This window comes from Pezoporus occidentalis, unplaced genomic scaffold, assembly GCF_034315485.1.
Source record: "Pezoporus occidentalis ecotype Australia unplaced genomic scaffold, CSIRO_AGI_Poc_V1 ctg25, whole genome shotgun sequence".
Classification (NCBI taxonomy): Eukaryota; Metazoa; Chordata; class Aves; order Psittaciformes; family Psittacidae; genus Pezoporus; species Pezoporus occidentalis.
The window spans coordinates 7,355,132-7,378,561 of NW_026914394.1; the positions used below are offsets into that span (position 1 = coordinate 7,355,132).

Here is a 23,430-nt window from a genome sequence, read left to right on the forward strand (position 1 = left end):
TTTAGTTATTTCAGATGAAGAACAATTAGACCACCACATTTGTTTAAAATCATTAGGGGCGGCTACATCTCACCAGATAAAATCTCTTTCCTCCCAGATCTGAAGTTTTGGAGCAAAGATCAAACAATTCTGTGTGCAACATCAGAAAAGCTATAGACACTACTGAGCTGTAGGTAAATCATAAGAAAACCCTTTGTGGTTACGCTCAACTTCTTGATTTGTCTGAATAACGCCGGTAAGAAGTGAAGCCTTTCTCTCAGATTTCCAATACGTGGCTGACAAAAAGAGCAGGTGAATATTTCATTTCTAATAAGTTTGGCAGGCTCACAGAGAGGACTCCCTTGGAGATACCAAGAAGTGCAAGTCCTCAGAGAAATTTGTTTTTGTGAGCTGCAAATGTATGTTTGGTCAGAGTTTTGGCAAGCAAATCAAGCTAGTTTTTGTCCTATGTAAGCCCTTTACGTCATGCCCTAGAAACAACAGCAGCTGTTAATTATTTATCAGCTGATGAACACTGGCCTGTTAATTGCAAAACATTATAAAATAGATTAGGCAGCAAAGCTCAATATGTATGCAAGCAGGGTTTTTTGCTCTGCATTGGATGTGACTTGATTAACTATGCAATTTTAGGTCTCTCTTTAATTTACAGGAACTACCTTCACCGGTGATTTGATCTCAGAAACTCTAACGGACCTACAATCTTTAAGTAAGTTTACTAAAAATTGAAAGGTTTTCCAGATTTCAAGTTTTTGAGCCCTTATCATGACTCTAATCTGTCATGAAGATAAGACCTCTAGTATCTGCTACGTATTCTTCTAGTATTCTTCTATGCAGTCATCGTGTTTTGGACCAAACAATTAGAGCTCCTTCAGAAGGGGAAGCGCTAATGAGCAAGGAAAAGACCATAACATTCAAGAGATTGCTTTCTCCAACCTTTTTCATGCTAAATCTTATCCTCTACATTACATTCTTGTCATTCAATACTCTTTGGTGGTGCCATCAGAAGACCAGGGTAGACAGTCAGTGACTCACCTGCATTACAGGTCCCACTGGCTCCTTTCTTGGTCTGTTGACAAGAAAACCACAATTGATTTCATACCAATAAAATAAAAGTTTCCAAATTTCTGATCACCTCCCTTGTGCCAGTGGGGTATTTTCATCCTATTAAATTGTTCCTGACATACAACAGTCTCTTTCACATACAAAAGGGCTATACCAAGGTGAGGAGAATATATACACAAAAGGTGTTTTGAAAGGCTGTGCAGGGCTACCTGGTGAAGGACTTCTGGGAAGGATTCCCTGTGCTGTTGTCCACCATGCAGGCATTTTGATATATGTGAGCATGAGTGGCCTGATATCAGCATTGAAATTATCTCTTACAGTTGCTCATTTTCATCTGCTTGCCCGTTACCCATCATGCTGGGTAAACGCAACAACCGTGCTTGTTGGCCTTCTAACATCATCAATCTGAGGGCTCACAAGGAGAATCTTGCTCTTAAACTCTCATCTCTGATGCATGGTCTCCTTCACTTTTTAAGAAGGAAGGTGATTTTTCATGGCAAAGGCAGACATCCCAAGAGGCCAGTGCTTATTGACCGACATGCAATAAGGTGGATCTTAAACCAGTGCACATTTGAGTAGGTTGATTGATTAAATGAAGCCTCGCCGGTGCACGCCAGACAAGAAGAACAGTAGAAGAAGGGATATGAGATGATTTAGGAGCTGTCCCAGCTGTGAAACCCTTTAAAGTCTGGTTCTCAGCCCTGCAAAACAGAGAACATTATTTGCATGCAGACCAAAACCAGTCCCGAAGATGGTGAGACACTTCCATCAGGGTTTCATCTTACTTGATGGACACATTGTGCCAGTTACAAATCACTGCATATTCCAGCAGTCAAGCAGCTAGAAAGGGTGAGAGACCATGGGCTCTGACAAGCTTCCTGCCGCGCTTGCTGGAGCAGCTTCTTTCACTTCCATTGCATTTTGGCACTACAATGCTTTGGGTTAGCAACCTCCCAAAGAAAAACCTTTAAGCTTTTCAGAAAATAGTACCAAGCCATACCCGTCCTTGAAGGAAACAAGTTAAAAAAACTAAAACAGATGCATGCAAGCTTGGTTTTAAGCAACAGGGGAGGGTGGGAACAGTGTGCTTGTTGCTTTTTACTCTAAATAGCATCAGGAAGCCTTGCAATCCCTGAATTAAAAAGGAAATAAACTTTCAGCGCAGGTTGTGGGACCAGTAGTTTATACACTAAAGCAATATGCACATTTAACAACCTGAAAATGAAACAGCTCTGCACTGCACAGCCAGCCACGCAGAAAATAAACAAAGCCCTTGGAGCAATGTCCTGGAAGGTTTCGGCTCCCAGCTCAGACCAACATTTGCATTGTAGGATGAAGGTGTGACTGCAGGGAGGCCTATGGTCCTCCAGCTGGGACCCAAGAGCTGGGTAAGAGGAGCCAAGTCCCAGCCCTCTCGCCACGAAGCCAGGGTCAGCCTTGCCCTGAACGAAGGTTGCTGGAAGGGGGCCATAATTCACAACATCCTTTAAATGGTTAAATGGACTACACATGTGTTAGAGTGCTCCTGGAGTGGCGAATTTAGAGTGCTGTATTCTATTTAAATAATAAATGTATTTTTTTTCTTTTTCTTTATTTGTTTTTACAGGACTTGCACAGCCTGTAAAGTGTCTTCAAGTATAGAAAATCCCCAATTGCTCTGAATCTGCAATCACCCTGACCACTGGGCTGCAGCCATCTAAACCAGAGCAGAACTGGGGCAAAACCGAAAGGGTATTCATAAAAATATCCCCCATGTAAGATAACCTTAGTGTTTCCCAACAGCATCTGAACCAAGAGGGGCTTGAACTCCAGTTTTCATAGGTACTGCTTAGATCTCTGAATGCTCCTCATGTTCTTAATCACGTCTGCTCCAGAGATGAGGCTATGAATAATTAACTATGCCTCCAACATTACAGTCATAGATTATGGTGGTGGTGACTTGTGGACTGCCATGCGCAGCATAAACCATTTAGGAAACTCTGTTATCCACTTTCCCTTTATATTTGTCTTGCAATCACTTACCGCTTAAAAGGGTAAATCTTTCATAGCTTTAATTAAAGCATTTAAAATAATTTACACTGAAATTGTATGTGCTTGGGTCTGTCAAAATTGATGCTTTAATAACATGTCATCCCTTTTTTCGATTGCCCTGAAATCTGTTAAAATTACCACTAATCTAATTGGGAACAAAGTTGTCAAATGCATGCAGCTCTGACAGTTTGTCTTTCTGCAAACTGCCGACAGATTGCAAGTTACGCATGTGTTGAGCAGATGGGTAAGTTAAAAGGAACACAAAAAAAAAGCAATTTATTAAATCACCTGGAACCAGCAGCTCCATTCCAAAAATAGTGAGAATGAAATATAGCAAGAGCTAGGAGAGTTGGCACTGGAATATGCCAGAAGGTACCAGTTACAAAACAAGATAAACATTTTGAGAAGCCTCAGCTGTGTTGCAGAATAATGAGGCGTTATTTAACCCGATATAGATTACCAGCAGAAATTAATTTAGGGTGCAGGGTTTTGTGAGAGTGTGTGAGAGTGTGTGCGTGAGGGTTGGGTTTTTTTAAGGATTTCTTCTTTTTTTTTTTTTTAAATCCCTGTGTTTTAACTCGTTCATGTCTGAAACACAAGTCCCCCATCTCTCTCCCTCAGCCCCAGCAGGGCTGCTGGACCCACTTCACATCCCCATGGCGGAGGCTGACGTCTCCTTCAGCATCCTCCTACACCTTCCCTTCCACTGGCATCTCCCTCATATTTGAGAGAGGCTAAGGTTGCACGTTCCTCAGAGACAACTTGGCCACTGATGTCATTGGGTTTGGCAGTCCCATACCAGCCCACAAATACTTTCTTTGGAAGGAAATGTGAAGAGGAGGGAGGCAGAGATGGCACCTGCAGGGACAACTGGCCCATCCACTCCAGTTCCTCTCTTTGCAATCCCTTCCTTGGACCTCCAGCTTTCCCCACATTAGCCCCACTGCTGCTCCTCTGCTCCCTGCCCATCCTTAATGTTCCGATCTCTCTGTCCCTCACAAGAAGGTAGGAAACTGAGACGAGTTCCAGGGTCATCATGGGGGTCCAGTCCTCCCCACACAAGTCCACCAGCCCAGGCGGTGTTTATACAGCGCTTAGGAAAAAGCAGACTTCATTCTTGGTTGCTCCATAAGCACTTCACTGTTCACCAGCATTTATTATTAAAGAACAAGATCAAGACTAAACAGGAGTGCAGAAGCACTAGATAAGCATGATTCACCTGCTGAGGCCACCACGGAGGACAGCAGGGTGAAGATGCTCATGTTCTTCCCCTAGATCAGCGCCAGCTCAGCAGGAAGGATGAAGGCATGAGGCTTCATCATGTCACTTTCATTCCCTGAAATACTCTTACCAACATTTAGCGGTGTTGTGGGCAGGCAGTGACTGTTGTTCTTTGTGGCTCTCTAATCTCCTACATAGCTTTGCCAAAAGACCAGCACCAAATCCTGCCTACGGCAGCCAGGTGGACAAAAGAGAGGAAGGACAAACCCTAAACACCACATCACCTTGAGTCCATGGAATGCTCCTTGGTCCCACAAAAAGAGAGGTGAGCTCCCACGACTACAAAATACATTAGAAAAGAGACCCTCTCAGCAACTTTATGAACTAACTTTATAAGCCACAGTTTAAATGGCTACGGCATCATTTCGGCAAATGGAGATACACTGATTTAAACCAGCTGACAACCTTTGGCCCATAAGGCAAGGTAATAGGTACCCCTTTCCAGGGAGCAGGGAGCTGGTGCCATTTCATATATGTGTTCAGGGAGGAGGAAAGACCATAAAAAGAATTGCAAACTGGGAGGTTACAAGTAGAATTGCTTCTCCCTCCCTTTTTTTCCCCCCTCTTTTACCTAAGGAACAAGCATTTTGACCCCTTCTTTCCCATAGAAAACTTGGGAAGGAAAGTCTGCCTAATTTTCCTGCAGTTTAAAGATGTCTTTACGTTCTGGCATGAAGATGGATGAGGCACTCTCCTGCAAAAGTGATGGAATTCCTTGTGTAAAAATTAGATTTATAAGTCTCAATGAGCAAGAGAGATGAAAATCTAGCCCTAGGTTACATTACCACACTCAGCGTGCCATCAGGCAAAATATGACTCTTAATGCAAGATTAAAAGGATAGAATGTAAACCAGTGAACAAGCATGGTGAGCCTAAAATTGTGACTATGAAAGCCAATGAAAAAAATGAACTCTCAAGGCAGAGTGAAAACATTTCAGGTATTTCTAGAGGGGTCAGGTCAGCCCCTGCATTCCTGAGCTCCTGCGCAGAGCAGGGATGGAGGCAGAAGGTGCAATTAAACAACATTTATGCCTCCATGTCCAAAAGCCAGAGCTTTTCTGACCCCTGCTTAGCTGTTTCCCCGCAGCTGGCCTGTAGCAACCAGGAAAATCGCATCCTTCTTCTCTGCCTTGTCCCAGGGTCCTTCCCCAAATCTCCTTCCCTCTTATGTGCCCCTCTCCTTGTACAGCACAAAGGGAGCACTGGTGCTGTCCCACACTTTCCTTTTAACTTTCAGCACAGTTTAAATGGACATTTCCCCCTTCCCCATATCCAAGCAGGTCATCATTTAGAGTCAGTGATTTATTTAATGGTGGTTTTAACCCCACTTAGAAATAGGCTGCTTTCTTGATTTATTGATTCCTTCTTCCCCTTGTTAATTTGACTCATTTCTTTGGAAATTATTCATAGTTAATCATGGTAAGAATAAAATTAGTTATAGTGCCCACTTTGCTGCAAAGGGAGCGTAAATAACTTTTAAAGTGAATCGGAAAGAAAAACATGTTAAAGCAAAGAAAAAAGAAAAAAAGGGAAAAGCCAGAAGAATATATGAAAAATGATGATAATCCAAAGGGGGCAGTAAATTAAACCTCTCCACTGTTACTGGTTAGAGGAAGGCACAAATTTACATTCTGCAGGAGCATGGCTTTTACAGCAGGCTCTCCTCAATTGAATTTTCCATATCTTCTGGGAAAAACACCATTTGGAAGATAAAATCTCCCACCACTCCACCACCACTGCCACCATTCAGAAGATTAAAAAACCCCGCCAACTATGTTGTGAGCCTTTTGTGCCCACTAGAGGAATGTAAAACCATTATATTTAAGTATCATAATGGCCAACATATGCTTTTTCTTAGAAATGACACCACCATCTGGATTAAGTTCTCCTGATCATTTCAGACAATGTTACGATTATGATTTTTTCCCCCTCTTCAGGAGAATGAACTGCCCAGAAAGCAACAGCAGCTGCAGATGGGGAATATTTGTTTTTCCCTTTTTCCACTTCTGGAATCCTCAAAAGAAGTGGTAAACTCTTTATTGTACTGAAATCATTTGATTTCACTTGTCAACTGATCATGGAAGCCTACCTGGGTACACCCCAATATTAAGCCTGCAAGACTCCTGTTGCCTTACAACTTCACTACTACACTTAATAAAGTATGTAATTGCCATAATGATAAAATTACACCATCATAGCCTTTGCGGCAGTGTCTTCACAACCATATCAGTCGTTAAATATTACAGTGACTGGTACAGGGAGAAAGAATCAAACTTAACCCTTTGCTGACTGAGGGCTTTTCAGCACACTGGGGTACAAGGGGGAAGTCTTCTCACCTGACCGACTCCTTACCAGCCCCGTGGCTATTGTTGTGGACGTCGGAGACCTTCTGGGCCACCACATCCAACTGGCTTTAACTGGAAATGGGCACGCCGGGATAATTGATGTGCTCAATCTGACCATGCACAGGTGGCAGGGAGACGGCATACAGCAGCTTCTCGGGTTTGCTAGTGCCATCTGTTGCCACAGGAACATCTGTCGTCAAGGTCACCCTGTCACCCTCTGTTAAAGTTACAGGTTTGGCGAGTAGAACAATGTCACCTAAAAAAAAAAATGAAATGAGTAGAAGTGGAAACAAACAGAAGGGAAATTAAAAAGGGGAATATTCCTTATAACATCCCAGACCAGAAGGAGAGAACAGGATAAAAGTCAGCCCTTCAGTTGAGAGGCAGGAGATGGATTTATCAAAATAGCTTGGGAAAATGGTTTTGCTTTAGGTTTCAGACGGAGACAGGATATTTACAACAGGAAAAGCTGCAGAGGTATCTATCTCGTTTCTTTTCCAATATGCGCCACAATGAGTTTCACTTCAAGGCTGACACTAAGTGGATTCACAACGTTTTTGTCTAATCTGAGCCAGGGTGAGTTTATAGAGGAGCATGTGTATTTATCTGGCTGCATGATTCGTCCAAAATACTGAAGCCAGCTTTGATTTTCTGTTTGGGGAGAGAGAATGACCCAGTTGTTTAGAAAGAACAATTATGTTAATAGATCCAAACGAGCCAATGGACAGAACGCGTTAATGAACTAAACATTAAGCGCAAACGTTGTGTTTTAAGCTGATAGTGATGCTGTAACCTCAGCAACAGAGTTTCTGGCTCCATCAGATTTATTTATGAAGAGCTCCACCGTATCACCCAAGGGCCAGGGCAGTTTTCACATTTACAGAGGAGTAGCCCCAGAAAATTGAGGCTGCTCTAAAATTGAACAATTGCTCTTCTCTGAAGAGGAGTAGCGATTAGATTTAGTCATACCCACTCCATCCTTTTCTATTATAACCCTCCTTGTTCTTAAAAACATATCTGAGTCAGGGTGGCAGCATGAAAGTTGACCTGCCAAAGGCAGAAGCAGACACCAGATTTTATCTGAGGATGTTGCAAAAGCAAGAGAGTAATATCAATCAGCTTCTGTTGTTGCCAGTCAACCTGCTGATGACAATATACAATAGTGGCATTTCTAGCCTGTACTCCACAGGAGCTTGTTTTCTCTTTCTTGCCGTATTATTATGTTGCCAACTGACTTTCAGAAACAACAGGCTCCTATTAAATGGCGAAGGTTGCCAGCAACATCTGAGAATAATGGTTGTCAGGGCTTGGGGTTTTTAAAATTTATTCCCACAACAAAATCTGCACCAATTTGCAAGCTTTCCACCCCATTTGATGGCTCACCTTTGCTATTAACTGTTTTAACACCATTTCTTCACTGCAAACAGAAACTGTCAGTAAGACTTGATGCATTCAATAACTGTTATCTGAGGAAATTAGTCTAAGGAATTGCAGTCATTAAAAATATAAATACAATTAGTTATAGCAAAAATTTTAGTTGTGTTGGAGAAAAATCATCAAAAGAGAAAACAATCAGCCCCTTTCCCAGCACAATGAACATTATCACAACTCACCTGTCTTGGAACACTTGGCATCAGACAAACAATGTGTGCTGTGCTGGAGAAGAAACTGGGTGCGTCTTACTTTTTGGTTGCATCTTTGAAGAAGACTGGGTTTGTGTGAGGTCTCACTGAACAGGGACTGCTTTTCAGGTGCTTTCCAAAAGTGATCTGAGATCAAGGAGGAGTGCAGGGGAGAGAGGACCTAGAAATGCAAAGCATGGGAAGGCACTGCAGGCAGCAGCCAGTGTTGCAACATCAACCTGCTCTGTGTTTTGCTCAAGGATTACAGAAGTCCACAGTCAAGCCCAAGCTGATTAAATAGATGCAGTGTTCATGCTGACTCATTTTTTTTTTACAAGAAATCCAAACAAATAAGATAAAACAAAGAAGCAACAGCAAAACAGACAAATGCAATTTTTGCCCATGCGGAAAAAAGAGCGCAGTTTCTCATAGTGGCTTGTAAGACTTTTTATACTCCCATTTTTTAGATGCTCAGCAGGGGATAGTGATGGTCACCTAGGTTGTCCCTCTTGGAAAAGCTTTTTGTTACTGTCTGCCACCCTGCTGCATTGTCCCATTAGTGACATCTGAAAACAGGAGTCTAACAAGCTTTAAAACACCAAGAGCCTTTCAAGAACCAGAGCCCAACCTTTGCTAAACCCATCATATCTGCTCCAGAGAGATGCAGTGGCATGAAATTGCCTCAAGACCCATGATATGGAGATGACCCTCCTGAGCAGAAAGTTACCAGCACCCATTGCTTAACACTGTGGAGGGGGCAAATCAGATTCCTTATGTCCCTGATTATGAGCCTAAGGATGAAACTTTCCAGCCCATACTGATTAGAATACATTGTGGAGTCAGGATGTCAGCCACCAACCAGCACAGTCTGCTTACTGTGAAGCAGGTATTGTTTAAAATAACTTACTTAAAAAGTCTCCAGTTTTATACCAACAATCAAGAGAATAAATAAATACACATCTGGTCTTCTAGGTAGCCTGGCTCACTGCTTTACTTGTTTCTTTCAGCCTGATACCCATTGTGGTCAGAGTACACACCGCTAAGCAGATGAGACGTACAAGAAGAAGACATGTACATCTGAAGTTGTTCATCTAGCAGCAACATTTGGCCTTAATATAGTATCTTTTTTTTTTTTTTGATTTTAGAGAAAAAGAAACAAACAAAAAAAAACCCCACAAACAAACACAAAACCAAATCATACTTTGAGATTTAGAGGAAAAAAAACAGACTCCAATTGCTAGGATGGGTGAAACCCTGTGACTGGCTGCACCTCAGCATCTCGAGCGGACGCCAGCATCCCCCGCGTGCTCCCTGGGGCCAAGCCGGCTCCTTGCCTGGCAAAGCCACTCGGGCTTTTTGATTCACTTGCTTAAACGTCGTGGGCTTGAAAGTTTGGCTTGAAATATAACGTTAGTGGGTTTGTGGTAAAAGCAGCAGAGAGGAGAGGATGACAGGCAGGGCAGAGGGGACTGATTGAAAGCAGGTGTGGAGGAGGAAGATGGGAGGAGGAGAAAGAGGAAAACATGACTGAGTAAGTAAATTCAACGTTATACATATTGAAAAAGAGCACCCATATATAGAGCACCCACCTGTGATCACTGCTTTTAAACATTGTTTTCTCTAATGTGTACCAATAAAGAGGGTTGAAAAATGAGGTATCAAAACAAGGAGTAAGGGGCAGAGGTTCTCCATGGTGTGTAATTCACTCCTGAGAGGCACTGAGGTCCCATAGGAAGAATGGTACAAGAGAGGATGAATGTGAGAACTCATATAGACTTCAAGGTGGGGTTGGTTTCTGGATACAGGTGGAATTTCGTATTTATATGTGTGTACACACATGCAGAGAGAATAAAATACAGCGGAGACCAATGTTTTGGCTAGTTTGGCCTCTCGAGAATCCTCATCACATTCATTTGACTCCCGCACAAAGCACAGCCTTCTTCCCTTAATAGCTAAAATACATCCTCAAGCAAACAAGCATTCCACTTTTTAAGGGGAAGGAAATGCCCAGGAAGGTAAATTAAAAATTACAGGACATTATTAACCATATGAGGCTGCTTTAGGGAAACTGGTGAACAGCTCCCTCCCTCCACACATCTGCACACCTTCAAACCGTCCCCATTCCATACGGCTTTGCCTAGGCTTTTTCACTACATTTTTACTTGATTGTACATATTATTGTCTCATTAACTGCAAAGCTTTCCAGGGCACTGAAAAGGAGAGAGCATTAAAATACACTGAAAAGTCCTGGAGCTCAATTAACACACACCAGGGGGTGCAAGGGGAGGAGAAGGGAAGGGGGGGGTGGTCAGCTCCAATTATAAAAGGCAAACTTATCTCTTTTTTTTTCCCCCTAATATCAGCTAATTAGACTTTGACAACCAATTAGCAGATTTTTAGCTTTGCTGAGAATCAAGTAAGCGCTGGGGAAGGAGGAGGCAAGTTAAAACCAAACACGCAAAACGCTCCTCTTGTACCACAAATAGGCTGTCCTAAAACCAAATATCCACAGGGCCAGATCCTGCTCCGGGATTTATAGCCCTTTCAGCTGGCTGTCACGCTGGTTACTCGCAGGTGTAAATTGAGCGTAGGACTTGGCCTGCAAACTTAAGCTCACCATAACTCATGCAAAACCCATGGTGGAGAAGCGCTCTCCAGCTTCCTTGCAAGGTTACATTATAAGTTTTAATAACCCTTCCCCCCCCCATTTTTATTCCTACCAACCATGAAGTACCCAGATGATTATTTAGGATTAATGGATTATCAAAAGTGCCAGTTGGCACGCTCCTAGTAAAGAGAGAAAAAAAAAAGGGGGGGGGGGGGAGAAAAAGTGTAACAAATGCAGCTGTTTACTAATAAATAAAGCCTCAGCTGTAACAGAAATAAATTAGATGCGTTTAATTGGTCGACTGCAAACCTCCTCTCTTTATTACAATGCTGCTTCTTGTTATTTTATGATGTCAGGGTAGATGGCAGACTGACAGAGTGTTTATGAATCACAGTTTGCAGATGGCACTCCTGGTTTTTCGGCAGTTATGAGCACAAGTAGCATGAGGACTCAATAGAGGGTTTTTGCCAGGGAGGACCCCCTGAGAATTAGCCGCCTTCATTTCTCTGGTGCCAATCTCCCCCCTGACAGAAGCACTATTTCACAAAACCTACATTCAATAAATTACACCCGCCTGGCAAGAACTTGGGAATATTTAACATTCGGAGGACACCGGCGTCTCCATTTGATTTCTATTCATTTCCAGAGGACGCCAGGCACCGCTTGGAACAGCCCTCGTTTGTGTGCATGCGCGTGTGTTTCCAACCCCAGCTAAGATAAATAAATAAGGTGAAATAAAATGGTTTCTGCAGCCAGGAATATCTTGCGCTGCCTTCAAAATGACTTCAGGTCTCCCGAGGACAGTTTACGGTCTCATGCCCCGGTCCTCTCGAGCTGCCCTGCCTAATGACAGCTTTGTAATCCTGTTGGGAAATAATCTCACATGGCTGCGCTCGGAGCTCGCGAGCTGTAAAACTTCTGGATGGGAACTCCTTCACCTGGTCAGTTCAACGAGCTACAAGCAAATGCGAGGAGGGATACGGTCATAATTGTCAACAGATTTGTAAATTTGTGTCATTAGTTATGCGCATAATGGATTTTATTCTAATGAGCTTGTTCATAAGAATGCCAGCAGGACTTGGCCCCTTTGGAGGAAATAAACTACAAACTTTGCCCATGCATTTTAAAACACATCAGTGCCACATAAAGGAGGTGGGGGGGAGGGGGATAGGAAACGTTTCGTCTCCTTTCAGTGCACTGCGGTTTCCACTTAGGTGAGTCTGATGCAATAAGCCACAGCACCATTTACTGCTCTACACTCACTCCCGAGCTTTGCTGGGGTTTCTCATGGATACATAGACATTTTCAGATGGGGACACTTTTTTTTTCCATCTATGGAATAAAACTGGAAACTATCGCGACTATTTAGGCTCAAGATACTAGTGTGGAAATACCAAAGGCAGCCCTCGCCCATATGCTCCTGGCTGAAATTTATTCCAGGCCACAACACTGTCAAACCTGCCACAGCCTGAAAAGCAGAGAGCTCCCCCTTCCAAATCCAGCTAGAAACCCTGTGGTGCTCAGGGGGTCAGTCAACAGGACCTGGATCAGGTGGAAGAACAATAAAACTAGTTATTATTAAATCAGGCTTTTATTATATCTATTACTAGTAAAGGTATTCTTATTAAACCTAGTTACAGTGTTAGATTTGTTCTCCAGAGACAAAGAATGAGGTTTCTAAGCATGCTCTTTTGGGAAATCTACTCCTGCTTTTCTTAGAAACAACCTGGATATTTTTATTGAATGCATGAGCTGAGCAAAGAAGCAGACAAGCCCATGGAAACCTACTGGCACCTTTGCCAAAATGATGTTCTCTGCGTGCCCAGCGGAGCCCTCTTCCCCTGCTCTCCCTCCTCTCTCTCTCTCTGATCCTGCTTTTCAGCCAACCACACATAAAAATCCCCGGCATGTGCCAAGTACTACAGATGGGTCCATTGTAGCACACCCTAATGTTCATAGCTGACACCCAGGTGTTACAGTTTGTACTTGCTCGCTAGCCAGACGGTGGCTGTATGCCAAGGGGAAGGCACAAAGCACTCAGATACCATGCTGAAAAGCTATATAAGAGAGATTTTAAGAGACAGAAGAACAGGTAAGAGGCTATGGAAAAACAAGAGGAGACCCGTCCAACAACAACCACCTCCCTTTGCTGCCCATCCAGCCTCCTGTCCTGATCACATAAAGCACTGATTTATTATCAGATTACATCTGAGCAACTCCATTTCCCTGACCTTATCCACAATCAGACCAGCTCGTTTCAAACCTACTGCTGATCTGCAAGTTATTTCAGGTCTGGCTAGCAATAAAGCGACCTATTTACATGACGTGAGTGGAAGGAGAATGGGCTGCCCACTTCTAATGTGCTCATCGCACCTGGGCCATGGACACTGCCTGCATGGGGTCTGAGTGTGAAAGGGGCAAAGCTCCTGAAATCACACCAGCTCACTATCTATGTGCATCCAAGTGGCCTTGAGAGCATTTAAGAGCCCTTCCTATGACAGTAGCTGAAAGGGGTTAACACCAGTCTCCAATTTTCTCTTCCATTTTCCCCTCCCAGGAGCCTACTCCCCTTCCAGCCTAATTTCCTTCAGTTTAATTAATTTTCAGTAATCACAAGTCTAGACACCACAAGCTGCAGCTTCACACCCCAGGTGACATGGTAACATTTGTAAGGGACAGGCAAAGGGACACGATGCAGTTCCAACGCACCAGCCCCCCTTACAGAGCTAGAGCTGCCCACGTCTCTGCTAAACCCTTTTTGGAGAGCAAACGATTTTTTTGGGGGAGAACAAATGCTTTTTAAGGATTCAGGTGCAGGGAGCTTTTAGACCATCTGGCTGGCGGGGGCTCCCCAGCTGTCTGCAGCGGGTGCGTTCAGAGCAGCACGTACGAGCAGGTCCAATGCGTCGGAGACGTGCCAAACCTGCGGCACATGTGGAGAGCAACTGTGCGGCACCCGCTCACTCCAGAAAGCCTGGGATCGGCGGCGTGTGGGCTATAAAGCCATGCACCATACATATGCTGTGGCCCATGCAGGGCCCTTGGTGACATTATAGAATCATAGAATGGTTTGGGTTAGAAGGGACCTTAAGAGCATCCTGTTCCAACCCCTGCCACGGGCAGGGACACCTTCTGCTAGACCAGGTTGCTTCAAGCCCTGCTCAGCCTGGTCTTAAAAACTGCCAGGGATGAGGCAGCCACAGCTTCCCTGGGCACCCTGTGCCAGCGCCTCAGCACCCTCACAGTAAAGAACTTCTTCCTTATATCTAACCTGAACTTCCCCTCTTTAAGCTTGAACCCATTACGCCTTGTCCTATCACTGCAGTCCGTGATGAAGAGTCCCTCCCCAACATCCCTATAGGTCCCCTTCAGATACTGGAAGGCTGCTATGAGGTCTCCACGCAGCCTTCTCTTCTCCAGGCTGAACAGCCCCAACTTCCTCAGCCTGTCTTCATATGGGAGGTGCTCCAGTCCCCTGATCATCCTCGTGGCCTCCTCTGGACGTGCTCCAACAGCTCCATGTCCTTCTTATGTTGAGGACACCAGAACAGCACTCAGTGCTCTATGTGGGGTCTCACCAGAGAAGAATAGAGGGGCAGGATCATCTCCCTCAACCTGCTGCTCATACTGCTGGGGATGCAGCACAGGACATGGCTGTTTTTTGGGCTGCGAGTGCACACTGCTGGTTTATGTTCAGTTTCTCATTGACCAATACCCGCAAGTCCTTCCCTGCAGGGCTGCTATTACCAGAGGTGCTTGTCTCACACACACCTGCTATATGGCCACATACCTTGCTATTTGGGGTAAACACAGAAGTTCTCACTTAGATAAAATTTAAGAGAGGAAAGAGAAAAAGGCAAGAGCAGCTCTGATGGCCCTAAGCAAGTCACCCTTTACTGACCAATTTTATTTGCCACACAGAGAAATGTAAGAAAAATTATGAGGTGTCAGGAATGCAAGTTAGAAAATAATAGTGATCTCTTGAAAATACATATATAAAGAAAATACACTTCAGACATACACAGGTCAAGTAGGACTGCAGTATCCCGAGGAGAACAGGAGCTTCGTGTCACTAGAGCATGGAGGAACAGAAATGGGCAAGACGTTGCTTAGCACATTGATAACTTCATCTTTCCCAACCCAGAACCACTTATAACTCACCATGCTGAAGCACCTTCTAGGGCTGTCACCGTATCTGTTGGCTTTTTGGATATGCACTTCCATGCATTAATATTGATTATTTCGCATCTTGACGCTAGCTGTCGCTGATGGCTCTTGGGCTGTTCCCCACTCATCAGCACTGATGAGCTCCAGAAAAGCTCAGTGGTGTTCAAGGGACTTGCACGTATTTGGGATGAATATCCCAAGACGAGAATCAATTGGGGATTCAAAGAGAGAACTAACAGCCACCAGCCCCTGTAGCTGCTGCTTACATAGAGGTTCTGGACCAATTTTTAGCCCTATAAAAAGTACACATTTTAAAACGCATAAAATTGGACCAACTGATAGCCAGCCAACTTTCGGTATAATCTCTCTTTCAGCCTAACTCCAGTACAGAAAGAAAAAGAATACTAATGAAGGAGCTTGACAGAAAGGACAGTTAGTTCATGCATGCATTAGTGAACAGTTATGGTGTGTGAAAAAAAAAAAGCCTTCCTATCCTTTAGTTGCACAATATCACTGCTAAAATATTTCCCCCCTCCTTGCCCCAGTCTGAGATTTAGTATTGGCATTGACAGAGTGCAGTCTGCAGGGGTTGTTTCCCACCCTGTTTCCATGTGCTTCCACCTTCACTAGGACCAAGCAGGCTGAAAAGCCAAGCAGCCATCTCCTACAGTGCTTGGCTCTCCATGTAAAGCCCGGTCCTTATTATAGATTATTGCTCATGAACGTGTTGGCTCACAGCAGGGAAGTGGTCTGCTGCATCCCCAGCCCTCACAGCTCGTATTTAACTCCCACACAACCTATGTATTCAGGTCGGCAGCACAAAGCCTCCCTTAGAGGGTCGCTTCCTTCCTCTTCCAAAATGAATGACTCCACAGATCTGTTGCTTGGGCACTTACATTCCTGCGATGAGAGAGTAAATATTTAGCTGCAGAAATATGTCACCCTGTTTGTAAAGATGGAGAATAATACCATGGGCTTCACTGAGCTGGGATCTGCAGCATCCCAGCAGCTCTCACCACATACCATGACCCAAGATGAATAACACCATCCTCACCCACCCCATAATATTTTCCAGCTTCTGATTATTCTGTTGTATTTACCGAAACAAGACCACCTGACTCCTGAAAGATTTTGTGTGTGTGTGTTCCTGGCAAGCAAAGCACAACAAAATAAATCAGGTCCACGGGACAGAGCACATTAAAGTCTATTTGGGTGTTACAAGCTAGATTTCCTAATGCACTCAGGATGCCCAAAAAAATGGAAGTTCACTTTTACAGCCACCTTCCTCCCCTCTCTCCTCTCCCCTTCCCTTCAGTAAATTATGTGAGACTCATTACTTTTTATAGCTCTGAACAAAAACCATAATTTTACTGTTTCTTACTAATATTAGGCAATGACATAATGCCATTTGCAGAGGTGTCGTGCAAAGAGGCTGACTTTTACTGGCTTCTGATGGCAGGGCTCTCCACTTTATATTCTGTTTTATGTAAGCCTCCTCAGAATTTATTGACCTCAAAGGATTTCTCAAGTTGCTTAATTATAAAAGGAAGAAGACAGCACAGTGGCTTAGCGAACCAATATAAAAGTGAGCTAAAATGTGTCATTACAGAGAGGGATGGTGGAGGGAGATGCATAGCAAGAAGCGCTTTCTAGGGTTGAGCTCAAGAAGCAAAGATTTTCCTCTAGGTTATTCCCCAGCAGGGTTGGGATGCTGCAGGGTGATGCTTTTAGCTTGCTCTAGTGTTACCTGGGTGATGCTTTTAGTTTGTCCTAGTGTTACCTGGGTGTGTTGTGTTAGCTCCAGATGGGACAGGGGCAGCAGCTATGAAGAAACTGAGAAAAAAATCCTACAGGGACCTACCAGAGCCACCAAATACAAGAGAATAAAACCCTGCATTTGGTCTTGCTGCATACCCTATCATCCAAGTCACGAACCAAACCATTTCCAGAGCAAGTGTGCTGCTGCAGGAGGTGGCTGGGGATTTCACTCATCCTCAGGAAAAGGGAGAAATAAAAGCACTAAAGCTACGGCTGCCTTCACCTGTAGAACTGGGCACATGGAGACAGTTTGGTCGAGTTCATCCCCTGGAGCATCCTTGGTGTCTGAGTCTGGTCCAGCACTAAAACTGCCTTTTCTCAGCTGCTTCAGCTTCCAAACCCACACTCCTGGGCAGAAAAAAAAGTAAAAAAAGTAACAGGAAGGGAGGCACTGTGAAAAAACAAACCAGCAGCATTGGTTGTCCTTTTAGTGAGGGGGATTTGACAATCGGGGACTGGAGCACCTCCCTTATGAAGATAGGCTGAGAAAGTTGGGGCTGTTCAGCCTGGAGAAGAGAAGGCTGCGTGGAGACCTCAGAACAGCCTTCCAGTATCTGAAGGGGGCCTATAGGGATGCTGGGGAGGGACTCTTCATTAGGGACTGTAGTGACAGGACAAGGGGTAACGGGTTCAAACTTAAACAGGGGAAGTTTAGATTGAATATAAGGAGGAAATTCTTTCCTGTAAGGGTGGTGAGGCACTGGAATGGGTTGCCCAGGGATGTTGTGAATGCTCCTTCCCTGGCAGTGTTCAAGGCTGGGTTGGACAGAGCCTTGGGTGATATGGTTTAGTGTGAGGTGTCCCTGCCCATGGCAGGGGGGTTGGAACTGGATGATCTGAAGGTCCTTTCCAACCCTAACTATTCTATGATTCTAATTTGAGCTAGACCTCCTCCAGGTCAGCGTGTCTCCGTGTTGCATGGAGGTTACTCACTTTACACACACTCTTGTGAAAACTTAAAGCACAATTTATATCCCAACACCTCCAACATCCTCTTTTCTCCTCAGGGTGGAAGTTGAAGTGCCTAGGAACCAAGAGACTTCTCCAGGCTGGTGTTGGGAAAGCGGTTGTACTGAGGAGAGAGAGTAGACAGATATTAACTAAGCTAGCAAAGACGAGTAAGGATAATTAAAATACATACATGTGCTGCAAGGAAGGCCACTGGCTTTTCTGCATGACCTGCAGCAGGAACAGTATTGATGTGTTGGTGGAGCAGCCAGCACAGGGCAACAAGCAGCAGTTCCTCCTGAGGCTCCTTATTTCTTCAGCTCCTTCTGATTTCAAAGTGGTGGAAGAAGCGGCTCAGACTGTTTAAAGCTGTTATTTTGGTCTCTCTCACACCGTTTGGTACACGGCCCGTGATCGTGTGCAAGAGAGGCAGATCTGGCTGGAAAGACTGAAAGCTGCTTAGTATTTTCCCTGCTGTATTTTCACATCTTGAGGAAAACTGTGGTAGCGAGGGATCTGTACCTAAGCTTTTCTCATTCGTGTGACCAGCACTTACTCGGCATGACACCACAGGTCTCACGTCTCTTGGCAGCAGTACAGGGCTCGCACTTTCATATGGAGGAAGTATTTTTGAGCAATTTCTCCCATTTATTAAGCACGAACAGGCTCCTCTTAGCATCGAGCAGATAGAATTCTTTAAAAACATTTCAACAAATCTGCTCCCACAGCCTGGGACAGAAAACTTTGCCATGTACGCGCATGTGATTTTCTTCTTATGTTGTCCTTCAGCCTCACAGGTTTGGATGAAACCACGAGTTGGATTCACAGCTCTGTGCAGAAGAAGAGCACACTCCCAGCGCTGTGGCTTGATGGAAAACGCCAATACTGGCATATTTCCTTCCCTTACGAAAGGGCTGAATTTGCTCCATGAACGCATAAACAAGATCTGAGATATGAAGCTCACCTCTGACGGACTAGAAAATAACAGGGAAATTAAAAGCCTAAATAAGGGATGTCTCCATGGGGTTGCTCACACTAGGAAGCAACGAACATACGGATCCAGCAAAGCCATTTCACGTGCATGGAAACAGAAATAGCACCAACAACTGTCCTCAGATAGACAACGAGAGGGAAATTGCAAGAGATGTGGGGAAGTAAGGAAAGATGGGAAGCATAAGAAAGCCAGAGCAAGGGAATAGGCATAGAGGAGCAGGATGAAGGAGAAGAGGCAGTAGCAGACCTGAGACTTGCAAGAAGAGGAGCTGGCTTGAGAGGGAAGGGGCAGGCTGGCAGCATTACCCCCCAGGCAAAGGGGCTCGATGGCTGTGCTCTGCAAGCTCCTGAGGAAACACCGGTAGGAAGCAGGGACACGAAAAGTCCATTTTATAACTTGTTTACTACTTCCATGAATTTTTTCAAAACACACACATGATGCTCTGGGAATGGAGCCAAAGCTGTTTTGAGCTTCAATGCCCCCCTGAACACACAACAGGCTGCTGCTCCCTTCCATAGAGGGGCCACCGCACTGGGTTTTTCTGCTTTCCCCTGCAGAAAGGACCCCAGCAAAGGGGCCTCAAGCATCCCCATGCACAACAACGTGGGGTTTTGCATGTGTGTTGATTTATACCTCAATACAAAGCTTGCAGTTATCTTCAAAACGAGGAGTTCACCAGACATTTTGTGATCAAACAGGTTTCTCATGCTCTGACAACATGAATTCAAACCCTGCTAGTGGGAAGAGCTTGACCTGGATGCAAGATTGTGCTTGATTTTCTTCTCTCTTTGAGGCAGAAATTTTACTTTTCAAGTCTATAAAGTTCTTGTGGGATGAGAATAGAAATTATTTTTAGCTCTACAAACTACTTTTGTGAGTCAAGAAAATGTTGTTACCATTGCCATGTAGAGAGGGTACTCAAGTATTAGCCTTACTGATGCTCTTCCCACTATGGCCCATGGAGATGTTATAAAGTCTACATAAGTCAAGAAGCAAAATCAATATTTTAACCTCTTTTTTTTTAGACTGGACCTGGCATTTCTGAAGGGGTTCAGCAGGTCTGCAGGATTTTATCTTTCAACTTGTGAATTCTTAAGAGTAGAAACCCTAATTAGGCCAAAACATGTGTTGCAGTCATTAAGTGAGTGAAACCACATCTCTCGCATCCCAGTCTCACAATGTGCCACCAGACCAGGTTTCTTCCCGTGTTCCTCAAACCAATAAATAAAAGCAAGCTCATGACAGGGTTTAGACCTCCCTTGGCACTGAAAAAACCTTATGGTAGACTATTTTATGGCAAAAGGATGTCAGAAGAACCTTACCGCTCGTGAACAGAGATGATCAATTAATATTACTCTCTGTGTAGCTCCCCCCTCTTTGTTTGAAGCCTTATTCCCAGAGGTGGCACTCTGGCTCTCTTGAAAGGAATGCAAGCATTAAACACTGCCTTCACCTGGCTTTAGACCTTAAATATTAAAAAGTGCCCACACCATGCTCTTCCCAGCAAGATTCACTGTTAAAAATAGATTAAAGGGAATGGAGAAAACATACAGAAGGGAATAAAGGAAGTGGGAGAGAGATGCAGAGTGTGAAAAAGGAGCAACTCTGGCCTAAATGAACACAACCAGTTTTGCCACTAACTCAAGCACAAACAAGGCTCCGCTCAGAGACCATAAACCAGCCCTTTCTGCGTGAATGGGTTTTGTTGGATGGTATTGTGTGGCTTGTCACAGTCCTGCACCAGGCAGCAGCATGCACAGCCTGCTTTCAGGGACAACACATGCAATGAAAGCAAGATCTCCTCTGTACTGCGGGTGGGCTTGGAGGTGCTGGTGGGGAGATGAGCTGCTTCCATTTCTTTCCCTTTTATTATTCCTAAGTCTTTGCGCACTGAATGTCACTTAGATAGCTAACCTGGAAAGATGAGGGATTTCATCGTTGACTGGCATGATGTAGATGTAAAGTGTCCCTTGGACTGTGCGCTTGCCATCTGTCAGCTGCATGGTAAAACTATCCTCTAGGCTTTCTGTGTCATTATGCATGTACAGCAGCATCAGTCCTACAGGAAAGAGGGAGAAATTCAAATTAAAACCCTGGCTGCTCTAAAAACTTAGAACATGGCTATCACATTATTTCCAAATAAAAGCACACCCCAATTCCCTGGAATTTAAGACACTGGTTGTGATCTTTAAATACTGCAGGTTTGGCGTCCCAGAAAACATATCCTGCTTCCACTGAAAGAAATCCTTGTAGTTGCTCTGATGCCAGTGCCAAGTCCTGCAGTGGGACCTGCCTGGCAAGGTCCCACATGCAAACCCCTACAACACACAGCCCCACACTAGCCTGGAAACTGGGTGCTGCACCTCTGAATGTGTCCCCCCATTGCTGGTCTCTCCCACTGATGTGCTTTCCTCAGGAGAGGACATGGATAGTTTTCTTCTATGCTCTCCCACCTTGCAGTGACTTGTAGCTCGGACCCCTCCCAAGGGGTTAAGTCCATGTTTAGCAGCCCTCAGTGGATCCTTTATTCTTGCTGTGATTCCTGCAAATGCAAGAGCAGAAGCAGCACCGCGGGGCTCTGGAAGTCATTCCCTGGCTAACTTACGGAGCAGAGAGCGAGCCAAGCTCAGCACGCTTTGGAGCAGTCCCCATGGGAGGCTTTGATCGCTAGCGAGATACTGGTAATTTCTTCAGTGAATTTTGGGGGCACTTAAAAGAGACTCATACATGATGTGCTCTTCAACACATCTGCTCTGCAGGGCTGGAGCTCACCCCAAAAATCATGCTCCCTGGGCACAAACACAGCCTTGTCACTGTGGCATCCAAGTGCTTCACACTCGGTCGGTGGCCCCGGCTTGCCAAACCCTGCGTGTGGTAGGAAAACACAGGTGAGCACAAGCCAAATTTAATGAGTAACCTGGCAAGTCAGTGACCACAGGAAGATTTGAAACGATGCTCCTGGAGACCTGGTGCAGTTTCCTACCCGTACACAGCAATTCAACCCATTATGGGGCAAGGTAGATGGGAAACATGGGATCAAGCTGTAGTAGATCATGGAATGGGCTTAAACAGCATCGGGGCAGTCATCAGTTTTAAGTGTATATAAGTAAATACATCTAGAGATTGCTAAACTTTAGGTACTTGCGGGGGAAGAATATTTGAATGGCTTTTGAATTGCAGAGATTGCATAAAAGAAAAATCATTCCTCTAAATAATTATCTTAACCCACTAAAAGTCACCCTGGAAAACTAATGAGATGCAGAAACAAGATCTTTAGTACTTTCTTGTTCTCCAATGATTTTTAAGATGCCCTGTAAAAGCAGCCTGCCCCACAATTTAGATTTCCCTCCCCAAAAGCACGTTGCAAGTGTCATGCATTGCCATCTACTGAAGCCACCAGACATCCACCAGTTTGAGAGCGAACCTTAAGTCCAGTCCTCCCAGTCTCATCCACTGTGTTGCTGTTCCCTTGAGCACAGCCTTTGCAGTGAAGAGAGAAAACTCACATCCAGCCATGCCTGCAAAGGAGTTTTAGCTCACAGTCCAGAAGCTCAGGAAACCTCTGGCTCTTCAGAAGCAAAAAGCAATGGATTAGTCTTCACAGCCATGGTGCAAATATAATCCTCTCAAATTTGACAGCGGGAGGGAGGTTTTCTCCTGATAAATCAGTGCTGCGAGACAACTCCTGTTCAATTCAGACTCCGCAAGATTGAAAGCTACATCCTGTCCCAGCCACACTGCCCACCAGAGAGCAGAGTGCACACAGCGGGGTGCAGAAATGCCCTGCACACCTCCTTGGGAGCACCCACAATGGGGTGGCAGCCTCAGACACCCACACTCAGAGCTGACCCAGGACACTGCCAGCCCCAATACCCCCACGACCTCACCGACGTGAGCAGGATTAGATCAGTCCCTGACTACACACACCAGCCCCCACAGGCTTTTTTTTTGTGCATGTGTGGTTTCTGCTGCAAAATAAGTATTTATGGAAAAGTGCATTTACATAACTGAAAAGATCCATTCAGCTTTTAAGTCTTTGTCGGGAAGAGGAAATCACAGTAATTGACAGCAAACTTTCCAGAGGCTTCTAACACCTGCTTTATATCTTGCTTCGAGCAGCTTGTACAGGCTTGAACATTGAACAAAGTGGGTTGCTGTATGAGCTGAGTGCCGCAGCTGAATGGTCCCAGGACACCTTAAGCTCCTCCTGAAAAAGATAAGAGATGGGGTCCCCTTCTCACAACACACTCCACATAGCCCGTATGCAGAAAGTCACCCCTTCATTAGGAGGATTTCGGCTGCTGAACTCAGCCTGCAGAGCCGAGTGGTCGGCATGCTTTTCAATTCCAGCACGGGCTTTTCACATTTCAAACCCCACACACTTTACATTAGCACACGTCGCTTGTTTCTCAGATCCAACCCAAACTGTTTGTGGGCTGTGGGGGTGCCAAATAGCCCCCCGCTTCCTCTCCCCCTGCTCCCGCACTGCTTGGCATGTGTGCTGCACAGATGCCAAGCCAAGGAAGGGATTTTTCCCCCTCTTTTTTTTTTCTC

At 44.8% G+C, this 23,430-nt stretch overlaps 1 long non-coding RNA gene across 2 annotated transcripts; it reads left to right on the top strand.

Moving 5' to 3' along the window:
- Positions 1-540: 540 nt before the first annotated feature.
- On the top strand, positions 541-9,050 carry LOC134165938 (uncharacterized). Of its 2 annotated transcripts, XR_009965703.1 has the most exons (4): positions 541-706; positions 2,669-2,883; positions 4,513-4,639; positions 8,457-9,050. It is a non-coding gene; the product is annotated as an uncharacterized LOC134165938 (long non-coding RNA). The 2 variants fall into 2 exon arrangements; XR_009965702.1 differs by lacking the exon at positions 8,457-9,050 and having other exon boundaries at positions 543-706; positions 4,513-5,473.
- Positions 9,051-23,430: the final 14,380 nt, after the last annotated feature.